The 20,339-nt window shown below is 41.0% G+C and overlaps 2 protein-coding genes across 10 annotated transcripts in view; one reads left to right on the top strand and one right to left on the bottom strand.

The window, feature by feature from the left end:
* The window catches only part of LOC114876441, a 165,176-nt gene that overhangs the window by 27,620 nt on the left and 117,217 nt on the right, over positions 1–20,339 (bottom strand). The window contains exon 4 of one of the 9 annotated variants that reach the window (XM_029187929.2): positions 601–765. The exons of 7 other annotated variants lie outside the window; for them this stretch is intronic. The gene's annotated coding sequence lies outside the window, so the exon portion shown is untranslated. Of the gene's footprint in view, positions 1–600; positions 766–6,061; positions 6,201–20,339 lie in introns of those variants that run through there. One more of the 9 variants, XM_029187932.2, reaches the window with a different exon arrangement.
* Positions 8,081–20,339, top strand: part of LOC114876428 (protein artichoke-like) — a 104,116-nt gene continuing 91,857 nt past the window's right edge. The window contains exon 1 of the mRNA XM_046286774.1: positions 8,081–8,224. The gene's annotated coding sequence lies outside the window, so the exon portion shown is untranslated. The remainder of the gene's footprint in view (positions 8,225–20,339) is intronic.

Genomic DNA, 20,339 nt, shown 5'->3' on the forward strand with positions numbered 1-20,339 from the left:
CATTATCAACGTCATGCACTGATTGTGCGCGTTCAGACATGAAACAGTACAGAATGGTCTCATTATTTGTTGCACTAGGATTTACAGGCAAATAGATTTTAACCTTTATGGGACCATTCTGAAAAATAATTTGTCAGTTCCCGAAAATAGGAAGCAACCCTACAATGAAATATCGAACAAAGTCTCTTCGAAGTATAATTACCTAGCGGGAAAACTTTCACCGGTGGAAATCTAATCTAGAGTGCGGCACGGCCGGTGGAAACAAAAACACCAATTTGGACGAAAACCGCTGAAACAGCAACCGGATGTCCCGTTAAAGTGGACCTAGATCCTGCTCGACCTCCGGCGATCCTTTCTCTATCTTTCCCTCAGACTGCGTATATTATGAAACGGTTGGAAAAGTTCTGACCAGAAGAGAAGAGAAGAGGAGAGGAGAGGAGAGGAGAGGAGAGGAGAGGAAAAGAGAGGAGAGCTCAGTTATTATAACCTCAGTAATTTTTTGTTTTTACAATTTGCTCGATTCGAATGCTTAATTGATTTCAGTGCATCTTCTTGCTAATCAAGAAGAACACCTAATAATATTTCAAAAGAAAAACTCACAAGAAACACTCGTTTCCTCTTGTTTCAGTTGGCAAGCAGCACCAGTTCGTTTAGCGTGGCGCTAAACGAGGCAAACGAAGACGTCTCATAGTTCTCTGACCCGCCCTCGTTTCCTTCCGGTATCTCGACTCTCCTTCCGTTTCTTACCACCTTCGCATCCGTTCCCTTAAAAATGAACCCATCGCGAGCGTTCAACACGCTTTAATTAGAAGCTCGTGCGTTCATGATCAAGCTAGAGTGGCTCGCGTGCGTCCACCAATGTTTTCATTCTAGCAACTTGGTAATTTCGTACCTGAGGGCGAAACGACGCGTGCGAGTTTGTCGCAATTGCAGCAGGCAGGCTGAAAATTGCGAGGGAAAAAGCAATGCGCGCTTTACATCGTAGGGAGGGACATTCCCAAGCCCCGTCGCTTACTTTCCTACGACATTTTTTTCCTCTTTTTTTTTTGTTTTTTTTTTTTACTTTTTCTGAACACTGATTAATACGGTAATTGCGTGAACGCATTCGAACGACGTTACAACCGCGTGCGGCTCAGTGGTTCTCAATATTTATTACACGAATCGTTTAAACGTTATTCCTATTTTCACATGAGAAAAATGAAAATAATAGTTTTACCATTAAACGCCGAAAATGATGGAATCAATCGCATCGAAGGATCGATGGAAAGCTGGCAAGCACGAACTTCCACGCGGATAAATTTCTATCACAAGCTAAGTAACTACAGAGTAACTACATGAAAACAATTTATCATACTCTTGGATGGAAGTCGAGAAGAAGAAAACTTCTGGTACGTAACGCATGGACTTATGGAATCTTCGTAGAGTCATGCTGAATGAATTCTCGGCAATGAAAGAGGAAACCGAATACAAACATGCTCGTATACATATATCGACTGATAGATCGATATAAAATACAAAATAAGATATTGGATATTGATACCACGTCGATATTCTCCTGTCATGTATGAGAAAAAGTAAAAATACAAAGATCCTTGTACGAGTATCAGAACTTCTTTGATCCATCTACCTAAAGAACAGGGATATTCAACCGTGAAGAAGTTCGCGATGGTAGCTCGTGAATCACCTAATTACGCGCGAAACTGGTAACAACGAGAAGAGGGTTTCCGTTCCGGAATCGCATCGCAAGTGGTGAAATTTGCACCGGCTCGAAGACGACGCGGCTTTAAATTTACATCTCGAGAAATCTCCGTCGCACGAACGGGAAGCCAAACGGTGGAGCACGTCGGCTAACTTTTCCACTACACCGACTACACGACTACACCGACTACAACCGACTACACCGACCCTACACCAAGCTCGACGTTTCAATCCTAGAAAATCCTGTGTAAACCCTACCTTTTATACCAACAACTCTAATATCTAAAAAGGCGGTGAACTAACTACTATGTATATTAAATGTTCTTGTATACCCTAACGAACTTTCGAATTTATCAGTCTTTGGATCGTGATTACTCTTGATGATTTGTAAAATCGCTATTTTTAGGTCTACCTACGAAAGTGATGTGAAGGAACAGTCACCGAGGTACGAATCCACTGGCACGTGTCGCGTGGCAACCCTCTTACGCGCCAACGTTAACAAATCGCCAAGAGACCCAAGTTCAACTAGTGACGTTAAAATCACGAGCAATAGAATCAGAGTTTTACAGTTTCTCTTTTTCTGTAGTTTCGAAAACCCAGTACATGTACATACAGGGGTGTCGTTTGCACGGGGGCTACCTGCTCCTTCTCGTGCCCCTGTTCTTCCACTGCGCGATGCAATGCGCGATGCAATTGCGCGCTGTAAGCACAAGTCGCGTGCTCCAACTGAGAGTTAGTCGCCGTCACGGCTACGTAGCGCGACAGAGATATTGCTCTTATTGCTGGTATAATCGTTCACGCGTTCGCGACAGTGTGATAAGTAGTGTGTGATAAGTTTTCGATATGTTTTATATATTTTTTACCACTTTTTGTGGATCAAGCTGGACCGAACAAGTGTAAGCTGAAAAAAACCAACAGGAACTTCGTGCTGTTAAGGGTGAGTATAATAATTATATTTTTCGAATTGTTCTTCAAGATCGAGAATTTAATAAAGCTCAAATGATTATTTTTTATCTATATTTCAACGAAATTTGACCAAATGGTCACCTCAAAATTGATTTAAATAATAGTATGCCCAAGCATACTATTGTAGATAACTATGATCAGCTGTCTCCGTGAAAGAGCAAAGTATCGTGAGAATAGAAACTTGAAATAAAAGATACGTGCCGAGGTCGAAGAGCAAATAGTAAGTGTTCGTAATCAGATACGATTGTACCTGAATGATTTCTGTATCGATTCAATATTTAATCAGATAATATTTAACGACTCGTACCATTTGTTCAAATTCTATGAGCGAATTCGATTTACGTAACAATAGAGCGTTACTAGGTTCTTGGAATCACTTTCGTAGAATTGCTCCTTTCTCGAGACGCGGGATTTTTGTTCGATGGAAGTTTCTATTATTCTTTTCAATATAATGTAAGGATAAGCTCGATGGAAAATTCAAGGAATCGAAATCTAATTTCTTCTTGTAGATCTCATTACCACGCGAATTAGTTCCTTTATACATACATGTTGATAATAAAAATAAAAGACTATTAACGATTTCGAATGTTCTAAACAAGGAGAAAATTGGACTAGCTCGCGATCAAATTTTAATTACCTAACTACTTATCGTATAGAGTATAGAGGAACAGAATTTTTTACGAACCTTATCTTTATTTTGCAAAGTGTTGGCTGCGAAATTAATTCCTTTGTAATTTTGCATCGAAACTATTTGATTCTACCGAACTTTAAATTAAGAATTAAGTAATAGGTCGAAGAAATGATTAACAAATGGTTAAAAATTCGGTCAGTTACCGACATGCCTTTGACACGGTTGCACAGGGGGATCCATAACAGGTTCTGTAGTGTCAGGGTCAGGTTAACCCCTCGAGAATGTCCCGTGTTACGTCGTCGTCGGCCTGTCGCTGGGAATTCAAGGATATGTAGTGAGATGTGTAATGGAATCGTGGGAGGAGTGAGGAAAAAGGGTGGGTATGGGAGACGAGAGAGAGGTGACAGGGTGATTGATGGATCCGTAGAGGGGTGCGCAAAAAGGAGGAATAGCTAGGACACGATGGAACGAGCGAATGAATAGCCCATGAGAGTTTAAGTAAGTGAATTAATAGATGAGTGAGTGTTTAAAATGAGTGAATGAAAGAATGGCACTGCCGTGCCGCGCCGCGCCGCGCCGCGCCGCGCCGTGCCATGGACTACATACACGAATCCGAGAAATAATGGAAGTGAATCTTTGAATTTTAAAACATCCTTTATTCTTCTATTTCATTCATTGTCAGATAATTCGGACTATCTGTTATCAAAACGTTGAACTTTGTCGCAAACAATAAGTTGTAACAGAATCGGAAATGCAACGAGTTAGCGAACGAACGTGCAAAAATGAGACAAACGCAAAGATGGAAGAAGAGATACGACAGACGGATAATGCAAATAGAGAAGCCTCGATCTAATATCGACAATACTTGCTAACAGGAATATTCCGTTCCGGTTTCAAATTGCGAAACTTTGAACAGCTTTCCATTTCTGTCTCTCAATTCTGTCTGTCTCTGTTCGTTCGAGATCAAGGTACATATATACCAGATGGTGTGTGATTTCGAAAACGATCATCGAAGTTAGCATTGCTCTTGAACGAACGACCGAATATCCATTATATGTGCATATAGGTTGTTTTTTACTCGATAATCACGCGATCTACCCGTATAACTCGAGCACACATTTCTAGCTGATATTTCTCTCGATGAAATCCATTTCGTTCTCGATACAAGTTTACCATTTTTTCCGTTAAAAACTTTAACCTTCAAAGTGATAAGTCATATATGGTAAGTGTTATTTTCTAATACGTTAATGTTATTTCATATGAAAAAATCACGCTTATTACAATGCAGTATGAATTCGTATGATTACGATAATAATTCGATCATGAATGTCCGAGGAATGTAAAGTAGAAATCTGCAAACTTAAGCTTTACGTACCTATTACATTATCAATAGAATAACTTGGTTAATCGAATTCGATGCTTCACCTAGAATCTCTAGGTGATTAGTAATTGATTCAATTTCGCTTCAACCTCGTCCGGATTCACCTATACCGATCTTATCCATAAAATTTGTAATCTATCCAACAATGTAGGTGAAATTGTAAATTTCCTACAATCGTTCATCAACGTGTATTCCAAATATTACACATTTCATAGAATACATTAAACCCCTTGAAAGTGTCGCGTCGCGAAATGATTTAAAGGATTGTACATATGTAGATTTGCTGGAAATAAATATAATGTTGAAAAGAAAGTTACAGCCATGTTCCTACAATCTACATCGTGAAAGGTGTGTCAAAAGTGTCCGTTGAATTTTTAATTACGCCCGATCTGTCTCGTCCACTCTTGACACAGTTCGTTAACTCAATACTCGTTAAGTCGACGTTCTAACGAAGTAATTACGTGGCTATTCCTTGAACGTGTGCTCACAGAACGGGCGTCATTAAAAACGTAGACCGATTCCTCGTTATTTAGAGGCCTTAACAAGCAAAAATCGCGATAGAGACGGTGTGTGTACGGGATACGCGTTCGCCCAGACTAGACGGTGGAAAATATCTCGCGACCGGAAGCTGTACACCCCCAGAACCGGGTTTCGATAATTGGAAGCGTTCTCTGGAAATATGTAAAATTTGCTACGATAGAAATTAAAAAAAAAAAGAAAAAAGCAAAATTCGATACACCAATTTATCATCGATACCATTGTAAATTGTAAAGTGTTAAATATCAATGGAACAATTGATAAGAATTCACCAACGATTCGTCGTGAGTGGTGCGCATTCGTGAAAAAACCACCAGTCGTTTGAAAGATTCATAGGGTTCCATTTTTCGTGGTTTTCCATGATTTCCATCGCGGCTAACTATCTCTCGCCGCTATCTGCTCTTGCTCCTCTTTTCACCATGAATAATAAATGGGAACCGTTCCGGGTGCTCGGAAGATAAAGGAAAACGGTGAAAGAACGGGAAGATCAAGCGGTGCTTCTCCGATGAGGCGTCTGGGAATCTCGGTGAATTTCCGGAAATAAGTGCACGTACCTTTCCTCTTCCAACGCTGGTGTATACCGTCTGTCTGCTGGTCTGTGATCTTCTTCAACGGTCCAGCAATTCGATTCACGGACGCATGAATCGTCAGACGACGGGGGAAAAAAGGAAAAGCCGGCAGGCAATTCGTGGCAAAAGCTAACGCGCTCCAGAAAGCGAGCTTGCGGCTCCGGGAACTGGGAATACCGACTAAATTTCCGGTTGGACTACCGGCTGGAGCGCGATAGCGTAACACGAAAATGGGAAAACTTTTAAGACTCAACCTCGAAACACAAAGTGGTAACCGGGATTCCGTGCGGCTTACGCAGTAGGTGAACACGCTCTTTCCAACGCCATTCCGATCGCTAATCCTCTCGGCTCCTCTCGAACAGCACGAAACTCGAACGAAATGGCTGCTTCAGGGCTGATCGTGTATCAGCTTGTTCCACTGAAATTGTTCCACTACCTAATTCTCCTTCAAACCAGCAACGAAATGGACTCAACACTAACGTGATCTTAGATTCTAACTTTCACAATGATCATTATTGTTGAATCGGTTTATCGACCGATTCACACTGGATTTAGTATTTAGTAAAATTTTTAATCACCGACAATATCGTGCGACGATGGTGTTAATGAGAAACGTTCAAGCTGACAACTTATCGTCTGAATTTATTATAACTCTGTGACACTTGATTCTTACCAAACAGCGTACCGATAAAAAGTTTACCGACGCGAGCTGCAAGTATACCAATGCATGAATAATGGAAAGGTCTACGGGGATCCATATTGAAATCGATGAATAATGGAAAAGAACATAACTCGATTAAGAATTTAAAACTCGCGACCAAGACGAAAAGTTTGGATAACGAGCGGTGAACGGAAGTACACGATTTAGCTGTAGCTGCGACAACAAGAACATGTTGATCCTCGAAAAAAATGCAAACACTGTGAAATCAAGTTTCTAAAAAATTTACCAACGCCAGACAAGTTTATCGCTGACGTTCGATTTGAATTTAATCGGTTACCAGCGAACCTATTAACAACCTTGCTCGCATTGTTTGAATCGTGGAAATAAAAACAGATGGAAAAGAAAAAAAAAAAAAGAAAATGGATGGAGCAGAAATTTGTCGGAAACGGTGGAAACCGGGTACAGGCGTAGCATGACTGGAACAAAACCCGAAATTTCATCTGTTCAACGTTCATCACACGTACGGACGGATAAAACTTTCTATTTCCATATCTCTTTCGAATTTCCTTTGATGTCCAGATTCGCGCCATTCCACGTACCGATCGTTGCACACTCGAAATTCGAGCTGAAACGTCGACGACAATCGTGTTCACACGTCCACGCTTCGATTTCCAATGGTACTGATAGAATGGAGATCGAAAATAGTGGCAAAAAGAGAGAAGCATGGTAATATAATAAATAACGCGTTAGACGAAACATACGTTTCGTTACAATTTTCAGCTATAGGTTTCTGCCGTGGCTGAATTCAAGATTCCTTTGGATTTTAAACTTTTACAGTGGCTACTTGCAATCCCATAAAAGTCACTATCGCCGCTGCTACCCCCATACTTTGGGCAGCCGTTCGTTAAAATACGCGCGTAATAATGTCTTCGTGCTCGTGGTCGGTGAAAAGTATTTGGAAATTTACCTTCGATTTTCGCAATCGGATAAAGCTCTCTAAGCGGCATCAAGGATTTTCAGACATCTCGGTAATAGAAGAGGACTCGACTACGACCCTCGAACTCGACGTCTGCTGAATATCTAATATCGAGCCGCGTGTTTCATCGTGTAATATAACATTAAAGAAGCTGGGACACGGAATAAGCGCATCGATATCGACTTGGCAGCGGTAAAAAGGGGGAACGATTGCTCGTGGGTGAAAGACCTGAAAGCCTGGAGAGGTATTTCATCCTATCGGGTAAATATTTACTCCGCGAAAAAGACGTGTGCACGGCAAGAGATGAAAATACATTCGTGAATAATACAACGGGCGTTTTTGCCAGCCTCACTGCCGCTACTACGATCGATTTCTTTCGTTTTTCCTTCCATCCTAGAAAGGTAGGTAGGCAACGTTATTTCGTTCGATCGCCAACAATCTATCGAACTATTTTCGCCTATCGTCAATTCAATTTCTCTGTCGCTCGTGTCCAGTCTTGCCGTCGATCGCATTTCGCTATGAGTTTTCTATTCCTGTAACAACGCTATATTCTTTGCCCCTTGGGAGTATAGCAAAGTTACAAGATACACATTGAAAAATTCGTCAATTCAAAATTATCGAGAGATCTAATAGTTTTCAATGATCAGTTTACAGGAGCACAAAAGAAGAGGTAACAGATTTTTAGCCGGTTGATAAGCCGCAGAAATCACGGTGTCGTTCAATGAATATGTATAACGGCCGATTCAAAGTTGGAAAAGTTTAATTTACAAGGACCATGGAATACGCAAACAAACAATACAAACGAGTAAGTTTTTCACTTGTACAATACATATTTTCGTACATAGAAGCTCGACGGCGCGGCGCTCACGGTAGAATTTCGTTTCATGGAAAATTTTCGTCTGTTTCCCGTTCTTCAACGACAAGAGCGTTAAAGCTAGGAAATTTATTCGTTCGAGTAAATTGGCTCGAGTAAGTGGAAACACTGTAAATGTAATTTTCACGAGCCTCACCCGATCCTTCCCCCATTATCTTACGAGAAACAGAAACGCGACACGATTTACGGTTCGACGATTTCGTGTAATTCACGAAAAATTCTTCCCGTATATCAGTATTATGTAAAAGACACGTTTACGCGGGAAACTTTTCATCGTTTAAAGATCGTTCCACCCTCGCGTCGTTGGCCAGCATCCAGATTGTGCTTTAAGTAAGATGTTTCTTAACGAGAAATTGCCCATCAAGAGGAAAGTGGCCACTTGATTTCCGGGCAAAACGTTGGTCTAGATAACCTTTACTCACTGTGTCAGACGTCAGGTGTCAAGCTATAATACGCGTATCCATCGTTCGATCACTTAATTAGCGTTTCAAGAGTTAACGAGCCCTCAGATATTCTGGCAAACTCGTCTCGACAAGATATTATCGACAGTTTCCGCTAATCAAACAAAAGTGGAAAATATTAAGTATTAAACCCATAGCTGTCAGTCGGCGACCTATCAAAAGCCAAAATCAAAATGAAAACCTCGAATCGTCAGTGATAGAAAACCGGTGTTCGGCTATTAATCTTCTATAGACACTATGAACAAAACAACCACGCGCAATGTTAAAGCGTTAACATCTTTAATTTCAGCATCGTTCATCGGCAGTTTTCAAAAGAGTAATTCCACAGGTTCGACGGACAAAAGCCGACATGTCAAAACGGCGACGATCTCGATAACTTGATCGCGAGGCAGGGAAAACAATGACGCAATCAGTGCGTCGCGTATTCCATTCACAAAGGAGTATATCTGACGGGTTAGCCCGGAGGGTCGTTCAAACCAGACGACACCCTTTCAAAGCATCATCCCTCGTCCCCGTTCGTCGCAGAGGTTCGATCGAACATTCGTCAATGGTGTTCAACGATATCGGGGCAACCATTATTCGCGCGAAAAGAGTGATACGCGAATCGTTGTCCCATTTAAGGTGTGCATTCACCAGTTTTTCACGATGATTTCTCGTTTCCTTTTTTTTTTTCTCGCCCCCTCCCCCACGGATTTGGACACGGCAACTGAAACACTCGAGAAATATAGTAGCAGGTTTGGAAAAGCTCGTCGATCATCCCCTTGGGCTACGTCCGATCCATCTTCGTAAAGGAAACCCCGTCTCGATGATATTCCCGTCAAGCGGGCTTCAAGTTTCAAAGCAGTTTGGCGTACATAGTTCGACGACGCGAGTGATCGAATTTCTTTTTTTTTCGTCGGAGCGAAAGAAAAAGAGACGTGTCCCGTCACCGATCGTTGTTTTTTTTTCCAAGCGTGACGACGAGGTTGACGTTCGAAAGAATTCATCGGGGACGCCTTGAGCGACTCTCCAATGGAACCGGCGCGGCGCGGCCGCGGCGGCGCGACGCGACGTCAACTCTTCGTGAGAGGCTCCGTTCACAAGAGTAGTTTTTTTTATCATGCTGAAGCTTGAAGATTAAAAATGGGAATAATAGAGGGTTCGATTATGATTGCGGTCCAAGTATGAAGTTGAATATACCTATCTACAGGATGAAAATGAAATAAGATTCGACATTCGCAAAGTAAGGCGGAAGCGTCTGGAAGTTGGGAAAACTCCTTAAACAGCTTGGTCACCGCTTAAACGGAATGAATCGTGGGTGAATTCGGGCAAAATAGGTGTTCAGAAACTACTCTTGGAATTTTTGGGAACACATCCGAAATAATTTATCACTAAAACAAACTTATCGGTTGCGTGGAGGTTCTATAAAAAATCTTTTTAACTTCCGTTTGAATTTGAGACTTGATCTCTCTATATTTCTTTCAGAAACGTCACTCGGACTTCCTTGGGAATTCTTTTCGAGGCGATCGAGTTTCATGTTCCATCGAGCCCACTGCAACTTTCGTTGGAGAAACAGATTTACCTTCGATACCCGCAACTTTACTTTCTATCTTCTTCTCTTTAAGTTTTAAATTCACTTTTCTCAGAGAAAAACCACGTGTACTCTCTTTCTCTTTTCGTCCGTGGTAAACGAATTCGAACAAGTTTTCTGTTGTTTCAAACTCCGTCGAGGGAACATTTTTCTCGCGATACCTTTCTACCCAAGATTTTTCTGTACTAACGCTCCGTATCGAGACCTTTTGCTCTTCTCAATAATATTCTGAGACACATATATATTTCCTATAACTGCTATTTTACGGAATTTTTACTCAACGGGAAATAGCAAACGAAAAGAGAAAAATTCAAAATCGAATAGCATTGAGAAGTTGCGAATCGTTTCGAAAGTTTCAAGCGATTTCACAGGAAAAATTTCACGATAATCGAGATTCGACGCGACTCGTTCGTTTCTCATCAAGGAACTCGGTTTTAACGTGAGCGTAAATCCAGCCGGTTGTTTCCCGCGAGCGATGTTTTAAAACGTCGCTTCGCGTCGCGTCGCGTCGCGTCGCGCAAAGGAATTCACAGGCGGAAGTGAACGCGCAACTCCGGCACGTCTCGGTTCTACGTGCTCCACGAAACTTCCGAAGGGCTGACTTTCATGGAGAACCTCCTCTAGCTACAGCCAGAGCCAGAGCCAGAGCCAGATGGAGTACCTACGCACTCCACACCGGCTCGTTGATGCGTATGTATTATATATTCCGCCACAAGCCTGTTTCCTTCCTTTACGTGCAATATTCTTCAACATTCTAATCGCAGGACCAGTTTTGCCAATTCCTTCTTTCTATCAAATATATTTTTTCTTAACAATAAAAAAGAGAATCTGGTTAGCTTTGATAAGAAGACGTGGTTCGACTCTATCGATCACCGGTGACCATTCGACCACGATGAAATGGGCGGTTGCTCATTTGCGTGGCAAGTTGCTCGACTGTTATTTACGGCAGTCGTTAAGCGAGCTCCGATGGTGGTCGAATGAAGGTTCACTCCGTGGTACTTTGCCAACAAGAAATTGAATTATTCTTCGAAGAAAGCTCGTTCGTGACTGTAATCGTGCGCACGTTTCGGCCGTAGAAGTGGAACGAGAACGACGAGGAATAACTTTTATTCTTACGCTTCATTTGAAAATGAAGCTGGTGATCTGAAGAAACGATTTAGGTTGCACAGTATGAAGAATAAAAACTGAGAGAAAGTCTTGTTCTCGCCAATTTCAAAGAAACACCTAGATGGTGAAAAGAATAATTTCCAGTTACCACTCGACAATGTACGAACGTCAGCAGTTTGTCTGCGAATTTACTTCCGTAGGAAGTTGCAAAAGTGGATTCTACTCTCGGTCGACGCCCCTCAATTATAACTCTGAAACATGGTCTCAGGACGAAAGTAAGACACGTAGCTGGAATTGCATGTTTTCCCATCTGAACCGTATTATTTCCGACTGATATGATTTAACGCCCTTTCCGTTAACAAATGAAGCGATAAACAAACACTGATAGAGTTTCCTTCCTTTTCCTTTTCCTTTTCCTTTTCCTTTTTTAAATAACAGTTTCTTTTTCCAGTAAATATCTCCAAGGTTTATTAATAATATCGATTATAAAAAGTAGCATGAAACAGTCTGTAAATTATAAGATCGCTCCTCGAAACGTTCGCGTTTCGAAACGATTGCTACCTTTCAAAATGATTGAGCCGATAGCCAAGATGATGTATGGACTTGAAAGCCGAACTTGGTTATTTCCAAGAGAAGAAAAAGTCGAGATCGAGTATAACCGTTGATCGGTATAATAGATCGGTATAATTTAAATCCAGTTAGTCCACTGTGTATATCGGGTGAATCACAAAAAACAAGTAGAGTATAACTTTCCTCTTTGATGAGAGATTTTCTCTCATCTTCAATCCTTTCCCTCATCGGTCATTCTCTAACACGTACGAACGTAAAATATACTATTTGCAGTAATAGAAGCGGTTATAAATCAGACGTGACAAGTGTGAAGCTATTTCTCTCCGTATATAAAGATCCCTCATCGTCAGTAAAATCATACAGGTTTCCTTCGCTCTCCTCTATGCTTCTATGTCAACGATCGTGGATTTTAATCGTACGGATGAAATTAGCGAAACTTGGTAGCTGTAGAGCGTCTATCTCGTGACAAATTGTTCTACTTCGAGTTCGCCTAATAACTTACGGCTCTTCTTCGATATAACTACCCTAATAAACCAGATTACCAGATTACCAGATTACAAGTTTCACTCGCCTAATCTATCCTTGTTATTAACTTTTGCAATCGAAACGCAATTATTTTTCAATTAGTTTGCAAATGATGTCAAACGAATAATTATTTCTATTGTAAGCGAATTGTCGAAATTGTTGAGTAACACCTCAACGTTTGATACAACGAATACGATACAAAGTGAACTCTCCACAATCGACGGAATCGAATGAAACGATTCGACGATGTGCCGGGACATTAATTATCGTGCAACGCGGTGTGACACATTAGCGGGTAAAGAGGAAATTATGGGGCATAAAACGACGAGCAACAAAGGCGACGAACGGACAACCGGCAAATATTTTTCGTGCGACAGCTCTCTGTCGACGTGGCGACATGGCAGCCACGTTCAATGAAATGACAGTTTTAACGAAACTCGATGACCGACTTCCGGTCCAGTGATTCCTGTGGTGAACGTTGAATAAATATCCAACAGAACGGGAATGGATCTCTCCCCCTCTCTCTGTACCTCATATTTTGGCTTTCTCCCTTGTTGGTCGGTGACAAAGGGAGCCGTGAGCGAACGAGGTGAAAAGGACACGAGTTCGCGGACAAATATTATAATTTATTCGTCATGAAAGCATCCTCCTGTGCAACTGCCTGTTCGTTTCAACCATTTTAGTTAACGAGTCCCGCCTGCCTCGTGATTTTATCAACTTTCAAACGTTTTTTGTAAATTGCAATCATTCTGGCACGATAAAAATAGCCACATGTACATATAGATTAATTTATCAATATATTTTGATATTTAAATTTTTCTCGTTCACGCGTTGAAATTTCATTTATAATTCGCTATCTTTTACATAGCATTTTTTCTCAATTTATTGAGAGTGTTTAAAAAATCATTACCTTGAACACCCTACATAAGAAACACGTTACAACGGTAAATACCGGAATCGTTAAATTTTGATTGCTCGTAGCGGGAAGTGTGTCAGATTGTTCTACAAAGATAATTACGAGCCAGCAAGGTTAAATGTTCCTGTTTAATGTTATATGGGATAATAAACGCAGCAGGATTGCAAAGATGGTGGAGATATTTCTTTAGCATTAAATGAAAATATGTTTAAACTGAATTCAGTTAATTCCTGGATGTATAATAATACAATTCCAACAAACAACTGGGCGAATGTATAGTTTCCGAAATGACGCAAAGGGGCTTGAAAATATGAGGCTGCATTGGCGTATAAATACATCGATAACCCGCAAAACTCACCGCGTTGCAATTTGATCGGAACGGTGTATCGAAACGATACAGTTGTTAGGTGCATAACGTATAATCGTGGCACGCGAATGCCCTTTCCCGATGGCCGATAAATTATTGATATTGTTCCATTTCGTTCGCCTCGTCTCCTGTTGAAACGCGACAAATGGAGAGAAAGAGGGTCAAAGAGAGAAAAGCGTGCAAATTTCACGGGAGCGTCGTAAAAGCCGCGTAAAATTTTTATTCGTTAGAATTCCTCTGCTAAGCCTTTTAAAATAAAGCAGCGGCTTACCGCGACTGCGAAGCCCGGCTCGCAGTGATAAGGCAGGACATTTTGCCGACGCGACGCGACGACCTGTCCACGCGACAGTTGTTGAAATTTAGCTTTCGTTTAGATAACAGACAGACAAGGAGTGGAGAGAGACTATTTAACCCTATGTACACTCGTAAAACTTTCAGACAACACATCACGCTATGTTAGTGCTTGATCACCGCTATGTTAGAAATTATGAAATTCTTTTTTTTTTTTCAATTTTATCAGCTTTTCAGGTGTTGCAAAGGAAATTAGTTAGATGAAAAAGTGTTGAAAAGTTGGTAAAACCAAGTTCGAGTCGCTGAATGCGATACACTGGAATCGACATAACTTACGCTCGTAATTTCTGCTGCGTTTGCGCGGTCGTTGGTTGAATTTGCAGCGGAAGTACGAGGCCGATCCGATCCCGATGAAATGTGCTCAGGATCGCGCCGGAATGCGCCTATAACTCGGTCGGGTGGTAACCGCGTTTCTCCAGAGAATGTATTTCACAGCGAGCACGTGCATAATGGAAGGAAGCAATCGATCAAGATAAGACAAAATTGTATCGCAATAAAGAAAATGCAGGCCGATGGTGAACAAACTTTTGCAGAAGAAGAGAAAAATATTGTTCGACGCGAGTACTGACAATGGGCACATCGTGCTTTCGGTTCGACGAAGGATTACAACTTTAGGCACTAACAATAAATGAATCTCGTAAAAGTGCAAATTTAGAGAATATTGTGTTTGTCGTGAAGATCTTTGTCGTATGAAATTCTTTAATCGCTTAAACAAGATTCAAACATTCTACCTACATTTATTCAACAGTTAAATGTAAAGCTACAATCAGAAACTTGAAAAAACATCTTTGCATATCTCTCGCAATGGCTAGGGAAGTTTTTACATTACATCCTGCGACAATCGCTGAGAAGATTAAAGTTCGAAAGTCACGCGACTCTTTCCTCCATCCAAAAAGAAGTACACATACCTTTTTAACAGACCGGAATTCTACCAAAAAGAAAGTCTTAAAAATTAAACTATTTTACTTAACGTAGCCATCAAACGCGTTTGATCGTCGCAATTGTGTATTGATAATCATTTATCGGAATAAAATGTCTTTGAAAAAAATACTAACTTCGAACAGCTTTTGTATCGTATAAATTTTCCATGCAATACGGGACTAAAAAGTTAATAATCAAGACGAAACTATAACGATTTTACGCTTTTTAACAATTTTTCAGGACACACAAAATTCAGAAAGTTCGCGGGGGAATGAACACCGTTCACTGTCACGTCGTCGAGGTAAAGGAACAGAGAGACGGCGTAACTAGTTTACTAAAATTAACTAGTTTGCAGTAATTAACTAGTTTGAGTTGTACTCTCTAATGCATTAACTGTTAATTAACTGTTTCACGGTACACAAATTCCTCGTGTCAATAAATTCTTTACTCTCGAAACAGAAGCGTGCACGCGAGGTTTGATCGTTCTGAAACTTTGCGTAGTAACGAGGAAACATTTGCGCCAGAAATAGAACAAACGTTTCTTAATTCGTGCTAAATTATAACGTCGATCAATTCCAATCAAGTTTTCCTTCGATTCGTGTACATTTAGATGTCGCGTTAAACGGAAGATTTCAATTATGTACCTGTTTTGATGGCGCGACGTAAAAAGATACAACAAACAACGTTTTCTTATCGGCGTTATTCTATATTCAAGCAAACCCCTTTCGTTCGACGAAATAACACGGTCAGTTTCGCGGCGATAAATTTAGCATGTAACCTGAAACAACAATCAAAAGTCGAAGTGGGACCATTATTAACTGTTGGATAAAACGAGGTCGCCTTATCTCGCTAATTCACGAATCGAGCCCTCTTTTCAGGCTAATTACGTAAACTCGAGCTGCCACGCGACACCGTTACACCACACACCATTCTTTTTTTTATTCAAGCTTCGGTTCCTTTTATTCTATTCCTATTTTTTTTTTTTAAATCAGTCAAAATCAGTCAAAAACAGCAGAAAACCGAAAAATTATGAAAATAATTGTTTGTTTGACAAACTTGTATTCGCTTCACGCGCCTTGATAAATAAATCATTTAAAAAAAAGCAACCGAGTTATTTATTTAACTTACCCAATGCACGTTTACAAATTTGAGCAAGCTTGACTAAATCCTGGGATTTCATAGTGTCGAGTTGAACGAGGTAGGGTACGACCCTTTGGTCGATCATTTTTCTCCAAAGGAATTGGCCCGAATTGTTAACTGTTTCAAGTGGGATTCACCGCTCGTAAATTACGTTAGGGGTTGATATAGTGGTAGTAATGCTTGTTTGTGGCTCGTGGGTCTGAAATTTAACGGCAGAAGCTCTGGCACCGCTATAGAGTATCATTAACTTGATTCCTATGATTTGGCTCGAGAGTAAGATAGAGAATAAGATACATAAATTGCCGGTATAATTAATTATGATATAGCAATGCAAATGAATGGGGTCCTTCGATTCGTATAAATGATAAATATATTGTACACATATCTATGTATATGGGATTATGAAAATAAATGTTAAGCACAATTCAGTGGCTAGTTTGATCATTGAAGTAAAAATTGTATATCTACTTGATTTATAAATCCGGCAGCAGTTACTGGGACTCACCAACGGATACTGTGCGTTCGGTTTGCTCGAGCATCTGGTTCGCGAATTCTCGTTCGAGAACAGAGCCACTGTTTCAATTCTGGCGAACTGCCGGACACGAAACTACAATTGATCTCCGCAGCTCGTAGCAACCGCCGCGTGTACTCGACAGCACCGGACTTTTCGTTTATTTGGAAAATTTACTATCGCGTGGTTACACGTCTAGCTACACCTTCCCGCAATAGCAAGAATCATTCGAGATTGAAAACTTTGTATACCTCGCTTCATTTCGAGCAGTACATTATTATTATTACTATCGGTAAAAGAAGAAAGATATTTTCTCGCCTCTGGACAAAAAGAAAATCATCCAATCGTCCAATTATAATTGTCATCGTAAAGGAAAAGATGAAATGGTTGAGAAAAATTTAAGTATACCTCGGAGGCTACACTGGTGGGACTAGAAATTGGATTCGAGCAACCGTAAGAGAAGATTAAACGTCAGGATGCGAGGAACGATAATTTTGCCAATGCGAAACATTCACGCGCGACATGCACACATGGTATTACCGAGGGGCAAAATAAAGCGTAGAACAGTTCCGTTTCCGTTTCCGTTCTGCAACCGATAAACGAGTATCGTTGTCCTCGTGATCAATAGCAGACCGGCGTTGCCTGACGTTTCGATTAATACTCCTTTTAATTACGTCCTACCGTTGCTCTACTTTTATCCTGTAACCGGTAAATGCAATTATCGACACTTCTATGGTACCCTTGAGGCTCGACAAAACCTGTCGGAAATTTATCCCACTTTTCACCGGCAGCATTTCATTCCACGTTCTTTTGGCCCTTTCCATCGATGCTAGATTTATCAATCATTGTATTTAGACGACAACGACAAAAGAAGTTTTAAACGTGCACTTAAACACTTTCATTCGTCTAATTGTAACCAATCTAGTCGTCAGCTGCACCGTTTTCCACGATACAAAGACAACTTGAAAAGCAACTTTGAACTTGGCTAAAATGAAAATGAAAATGAAAATGAAAATGAAATGAATGGCTCGCGAGCACGTTTCGCTCGGCAGTCATAAAACGTACGTCGAGTTCCGGACGATAAAACTCAGCCGAGGTCAACGGTAGTTTCACTAACAGAAGTTTGTTCGCGTTAAATATTTTTCTCTGACAATTGTTGCGCGTGCATAGCTGCAGCCGGAAACGTTGGCTGGCGAGAAATCGGGGTCTTAACCGGTGCAAAGGATCGGCGAACCGATCTCTCGCCAACTTACTCTACACAGTTCCCAGACTTGTCTTACTCACTCTATTCCTGTTCTCCGTCTCTCTCCAAGTTCATGAGATATACTGGTACAATAGGTTTTCCACGAATCTCCGTTAGTTGGATCCTGCTAAATACCAGACCATTGAACGCGATACCGTAGGGCAGAGTTCAACCGTATCAGGTACCTTTGCTATTAAACGCCGACAGACTTTCGAGAGCCTATTGTTCACTCGTACTTTTGGCATCATTGATCCTGATCTTGATCTTGGCTTATTAGACGAAGAACAATACTGACCACCTATCAACTTTAGACGCTTGTCCGAATTGCCTGATGTCATTTAATCCTCTGATATACAATAGTTCTCTGATTTACAGAGTTTATAGTAGATTATAAGTCTTTACATTAATTTTCCTACGTTAAGTAAATTGAAGCAAGGATTGATCAAACACTCAACGATTACGATCATAGGTACTGATCGTAATTATATTTTTATCGATTCTACCAGACTTTTCGTGCATCCACGATTTCTCGAAGTAACGTCTGATGAAAAATTTTGTGGAAAGAAGCTGGCAACACTCATTGAACCATCAAAATTTGATGGACCGCACAGCTGGACTTGGAAATCTCTATAAAAATTTTCGTTCAGGAACTTGTCGAAGACACGATCTTTTTTTTCCCTTTTCTATTATTGCTACTTTTAGGAAAATGAAAGAATTCGGGGTGATACTGGTTGTTGAGAAGAAAATAATGGATCTGTTCTTTCGAACGGTGAAAACAATCAGGTCGCTGGAGATTCTTCGCACCGGAGTTCCCTCATAAATTAATTTCTAGCTGGAAAAATGGGACCGGTTTCATTGTTTCGTTTCACTTCCGTCGGTATCAATCACTTACGAGTACAATAGCTCGCCGTTTCCAGCAGACTTTTCTTATCCGCGATATTAGACGCGGCCTGGGATCATAAATTACTCGTTGGCGAGACTGATTCTTTCTCGCGTTTATCTCTTTTGAGAAAACAGCCTGTGCGAGCCATAAAATTTTCGGCTCACGTAATCAACATGAAAAGCGTGTTGAAAAGCGCGTTCAATACCGAAAACTAAACATAGAATAGAGAGTAAATCTTTAACGAGATTTCACGTCTTTCTCTGCCATGTTGCGCTGCAGCTGCTAAACTGAATTTTGTCAAAAAGCACGAGTTCAAGTACATATCCTGAAACTTGCATCGATTGTGTGTTCGTTGAAACACGTGATCGCGAGCAAAGTCAGAGTTGAGAAATGAATTTTTCAAGCTAATTCGATGCTGACCAACTTACCACGGACAAACTTACGTAAGGATCCTAAGAAGGAAACCGTTCTAAGTACAAAGTTGCTTTCGCGTTAACAGAGTTTCAGTGGAACGCCCAAGTTGTTGAATATTTGACGAGTAACGCGAGCGAAACGTGTCACTGCGGTGAAACCGCGAACGCGTTTGCGGTTCACGCGTGACGAACGACTATTTCTCGCGTGGACGTTTCTTGTCTAGCTGTAATAATTAAATAGCGAAAATGACGAGAGAATGCACGACGAATCGCGCAAAATAGAAATCGATTGGGCGACGCGACGCGACGCGACGCAACGCAACGCGGAGTGGACGCTTATATTCTCGCGGGTATTAACGGCATTACCAAAGTCCGTCGATTAAATCTAATTTCCGATCAAATAGAAGCGTAGCTCAGTAATTTTACGCTCTTCACCTCCCATATAGCTCTATACCCATTGGAATTTCGGGTGGATTGTTAGCCTGGAACACGCGCGGTTCCACCGATTCGATGAAATTTCAACGGGTTCATCGAACGAACGTTGAACGACCCTTTCAAAGATATCTACTCTCGATTAACCTTTGTGCAACGTTTAAATTTTTTATTACATTCGTCATTCGCGTCACGTTCGATTCGCGCGTATGGCGTATATGTACCTGTTACAAGAGACCTATTAAAAAAAGAACCGCGCGAATAAGAGTAGGTATCCATCGTTTGACAGGAGGTGGAACATTTACGAGCACGTGCAAACTGGCAAAAGACACGAGGATGTTCCAGGATCCCATTAAATACCGCGAACAGCTCGTAAACTTGGCAGCGACGCTTTTCATCTTACTTCTTCGCCAGTGGATAGAAAACGAGGGTGTCAGAAACTGTTCCCTCGTTTTCTTTGGCTTTAGAAGACACCCCCTTATAGCTGGTAGATAAGGTTCAGAAGCTGCTTGTCATCGGCATTGTCGAGATATTTTTCCAGCGCGGTTTACCACCAGATACCAGCCAACAATGCAACCTCATTCTTATCGTTCTCTGTCGAGTTAGAAATCGGTGTTCGTCTAAGAAGAGTCTACA

The sequence above is a fragment of the Osmia bicornis genome, chromosome 8, assembly GCF_907164935.1.
Source record: "Osmia bicornis bicornis chromosome 8, iOsmBic2.1, whole genome shotgun sequence".
Lineage (NCBI taxonomy): Eukaryota > Metazoa > Arthropoda > Insecta > Hymenoptera > Megachilidae > Osmia > Osmia bicornis.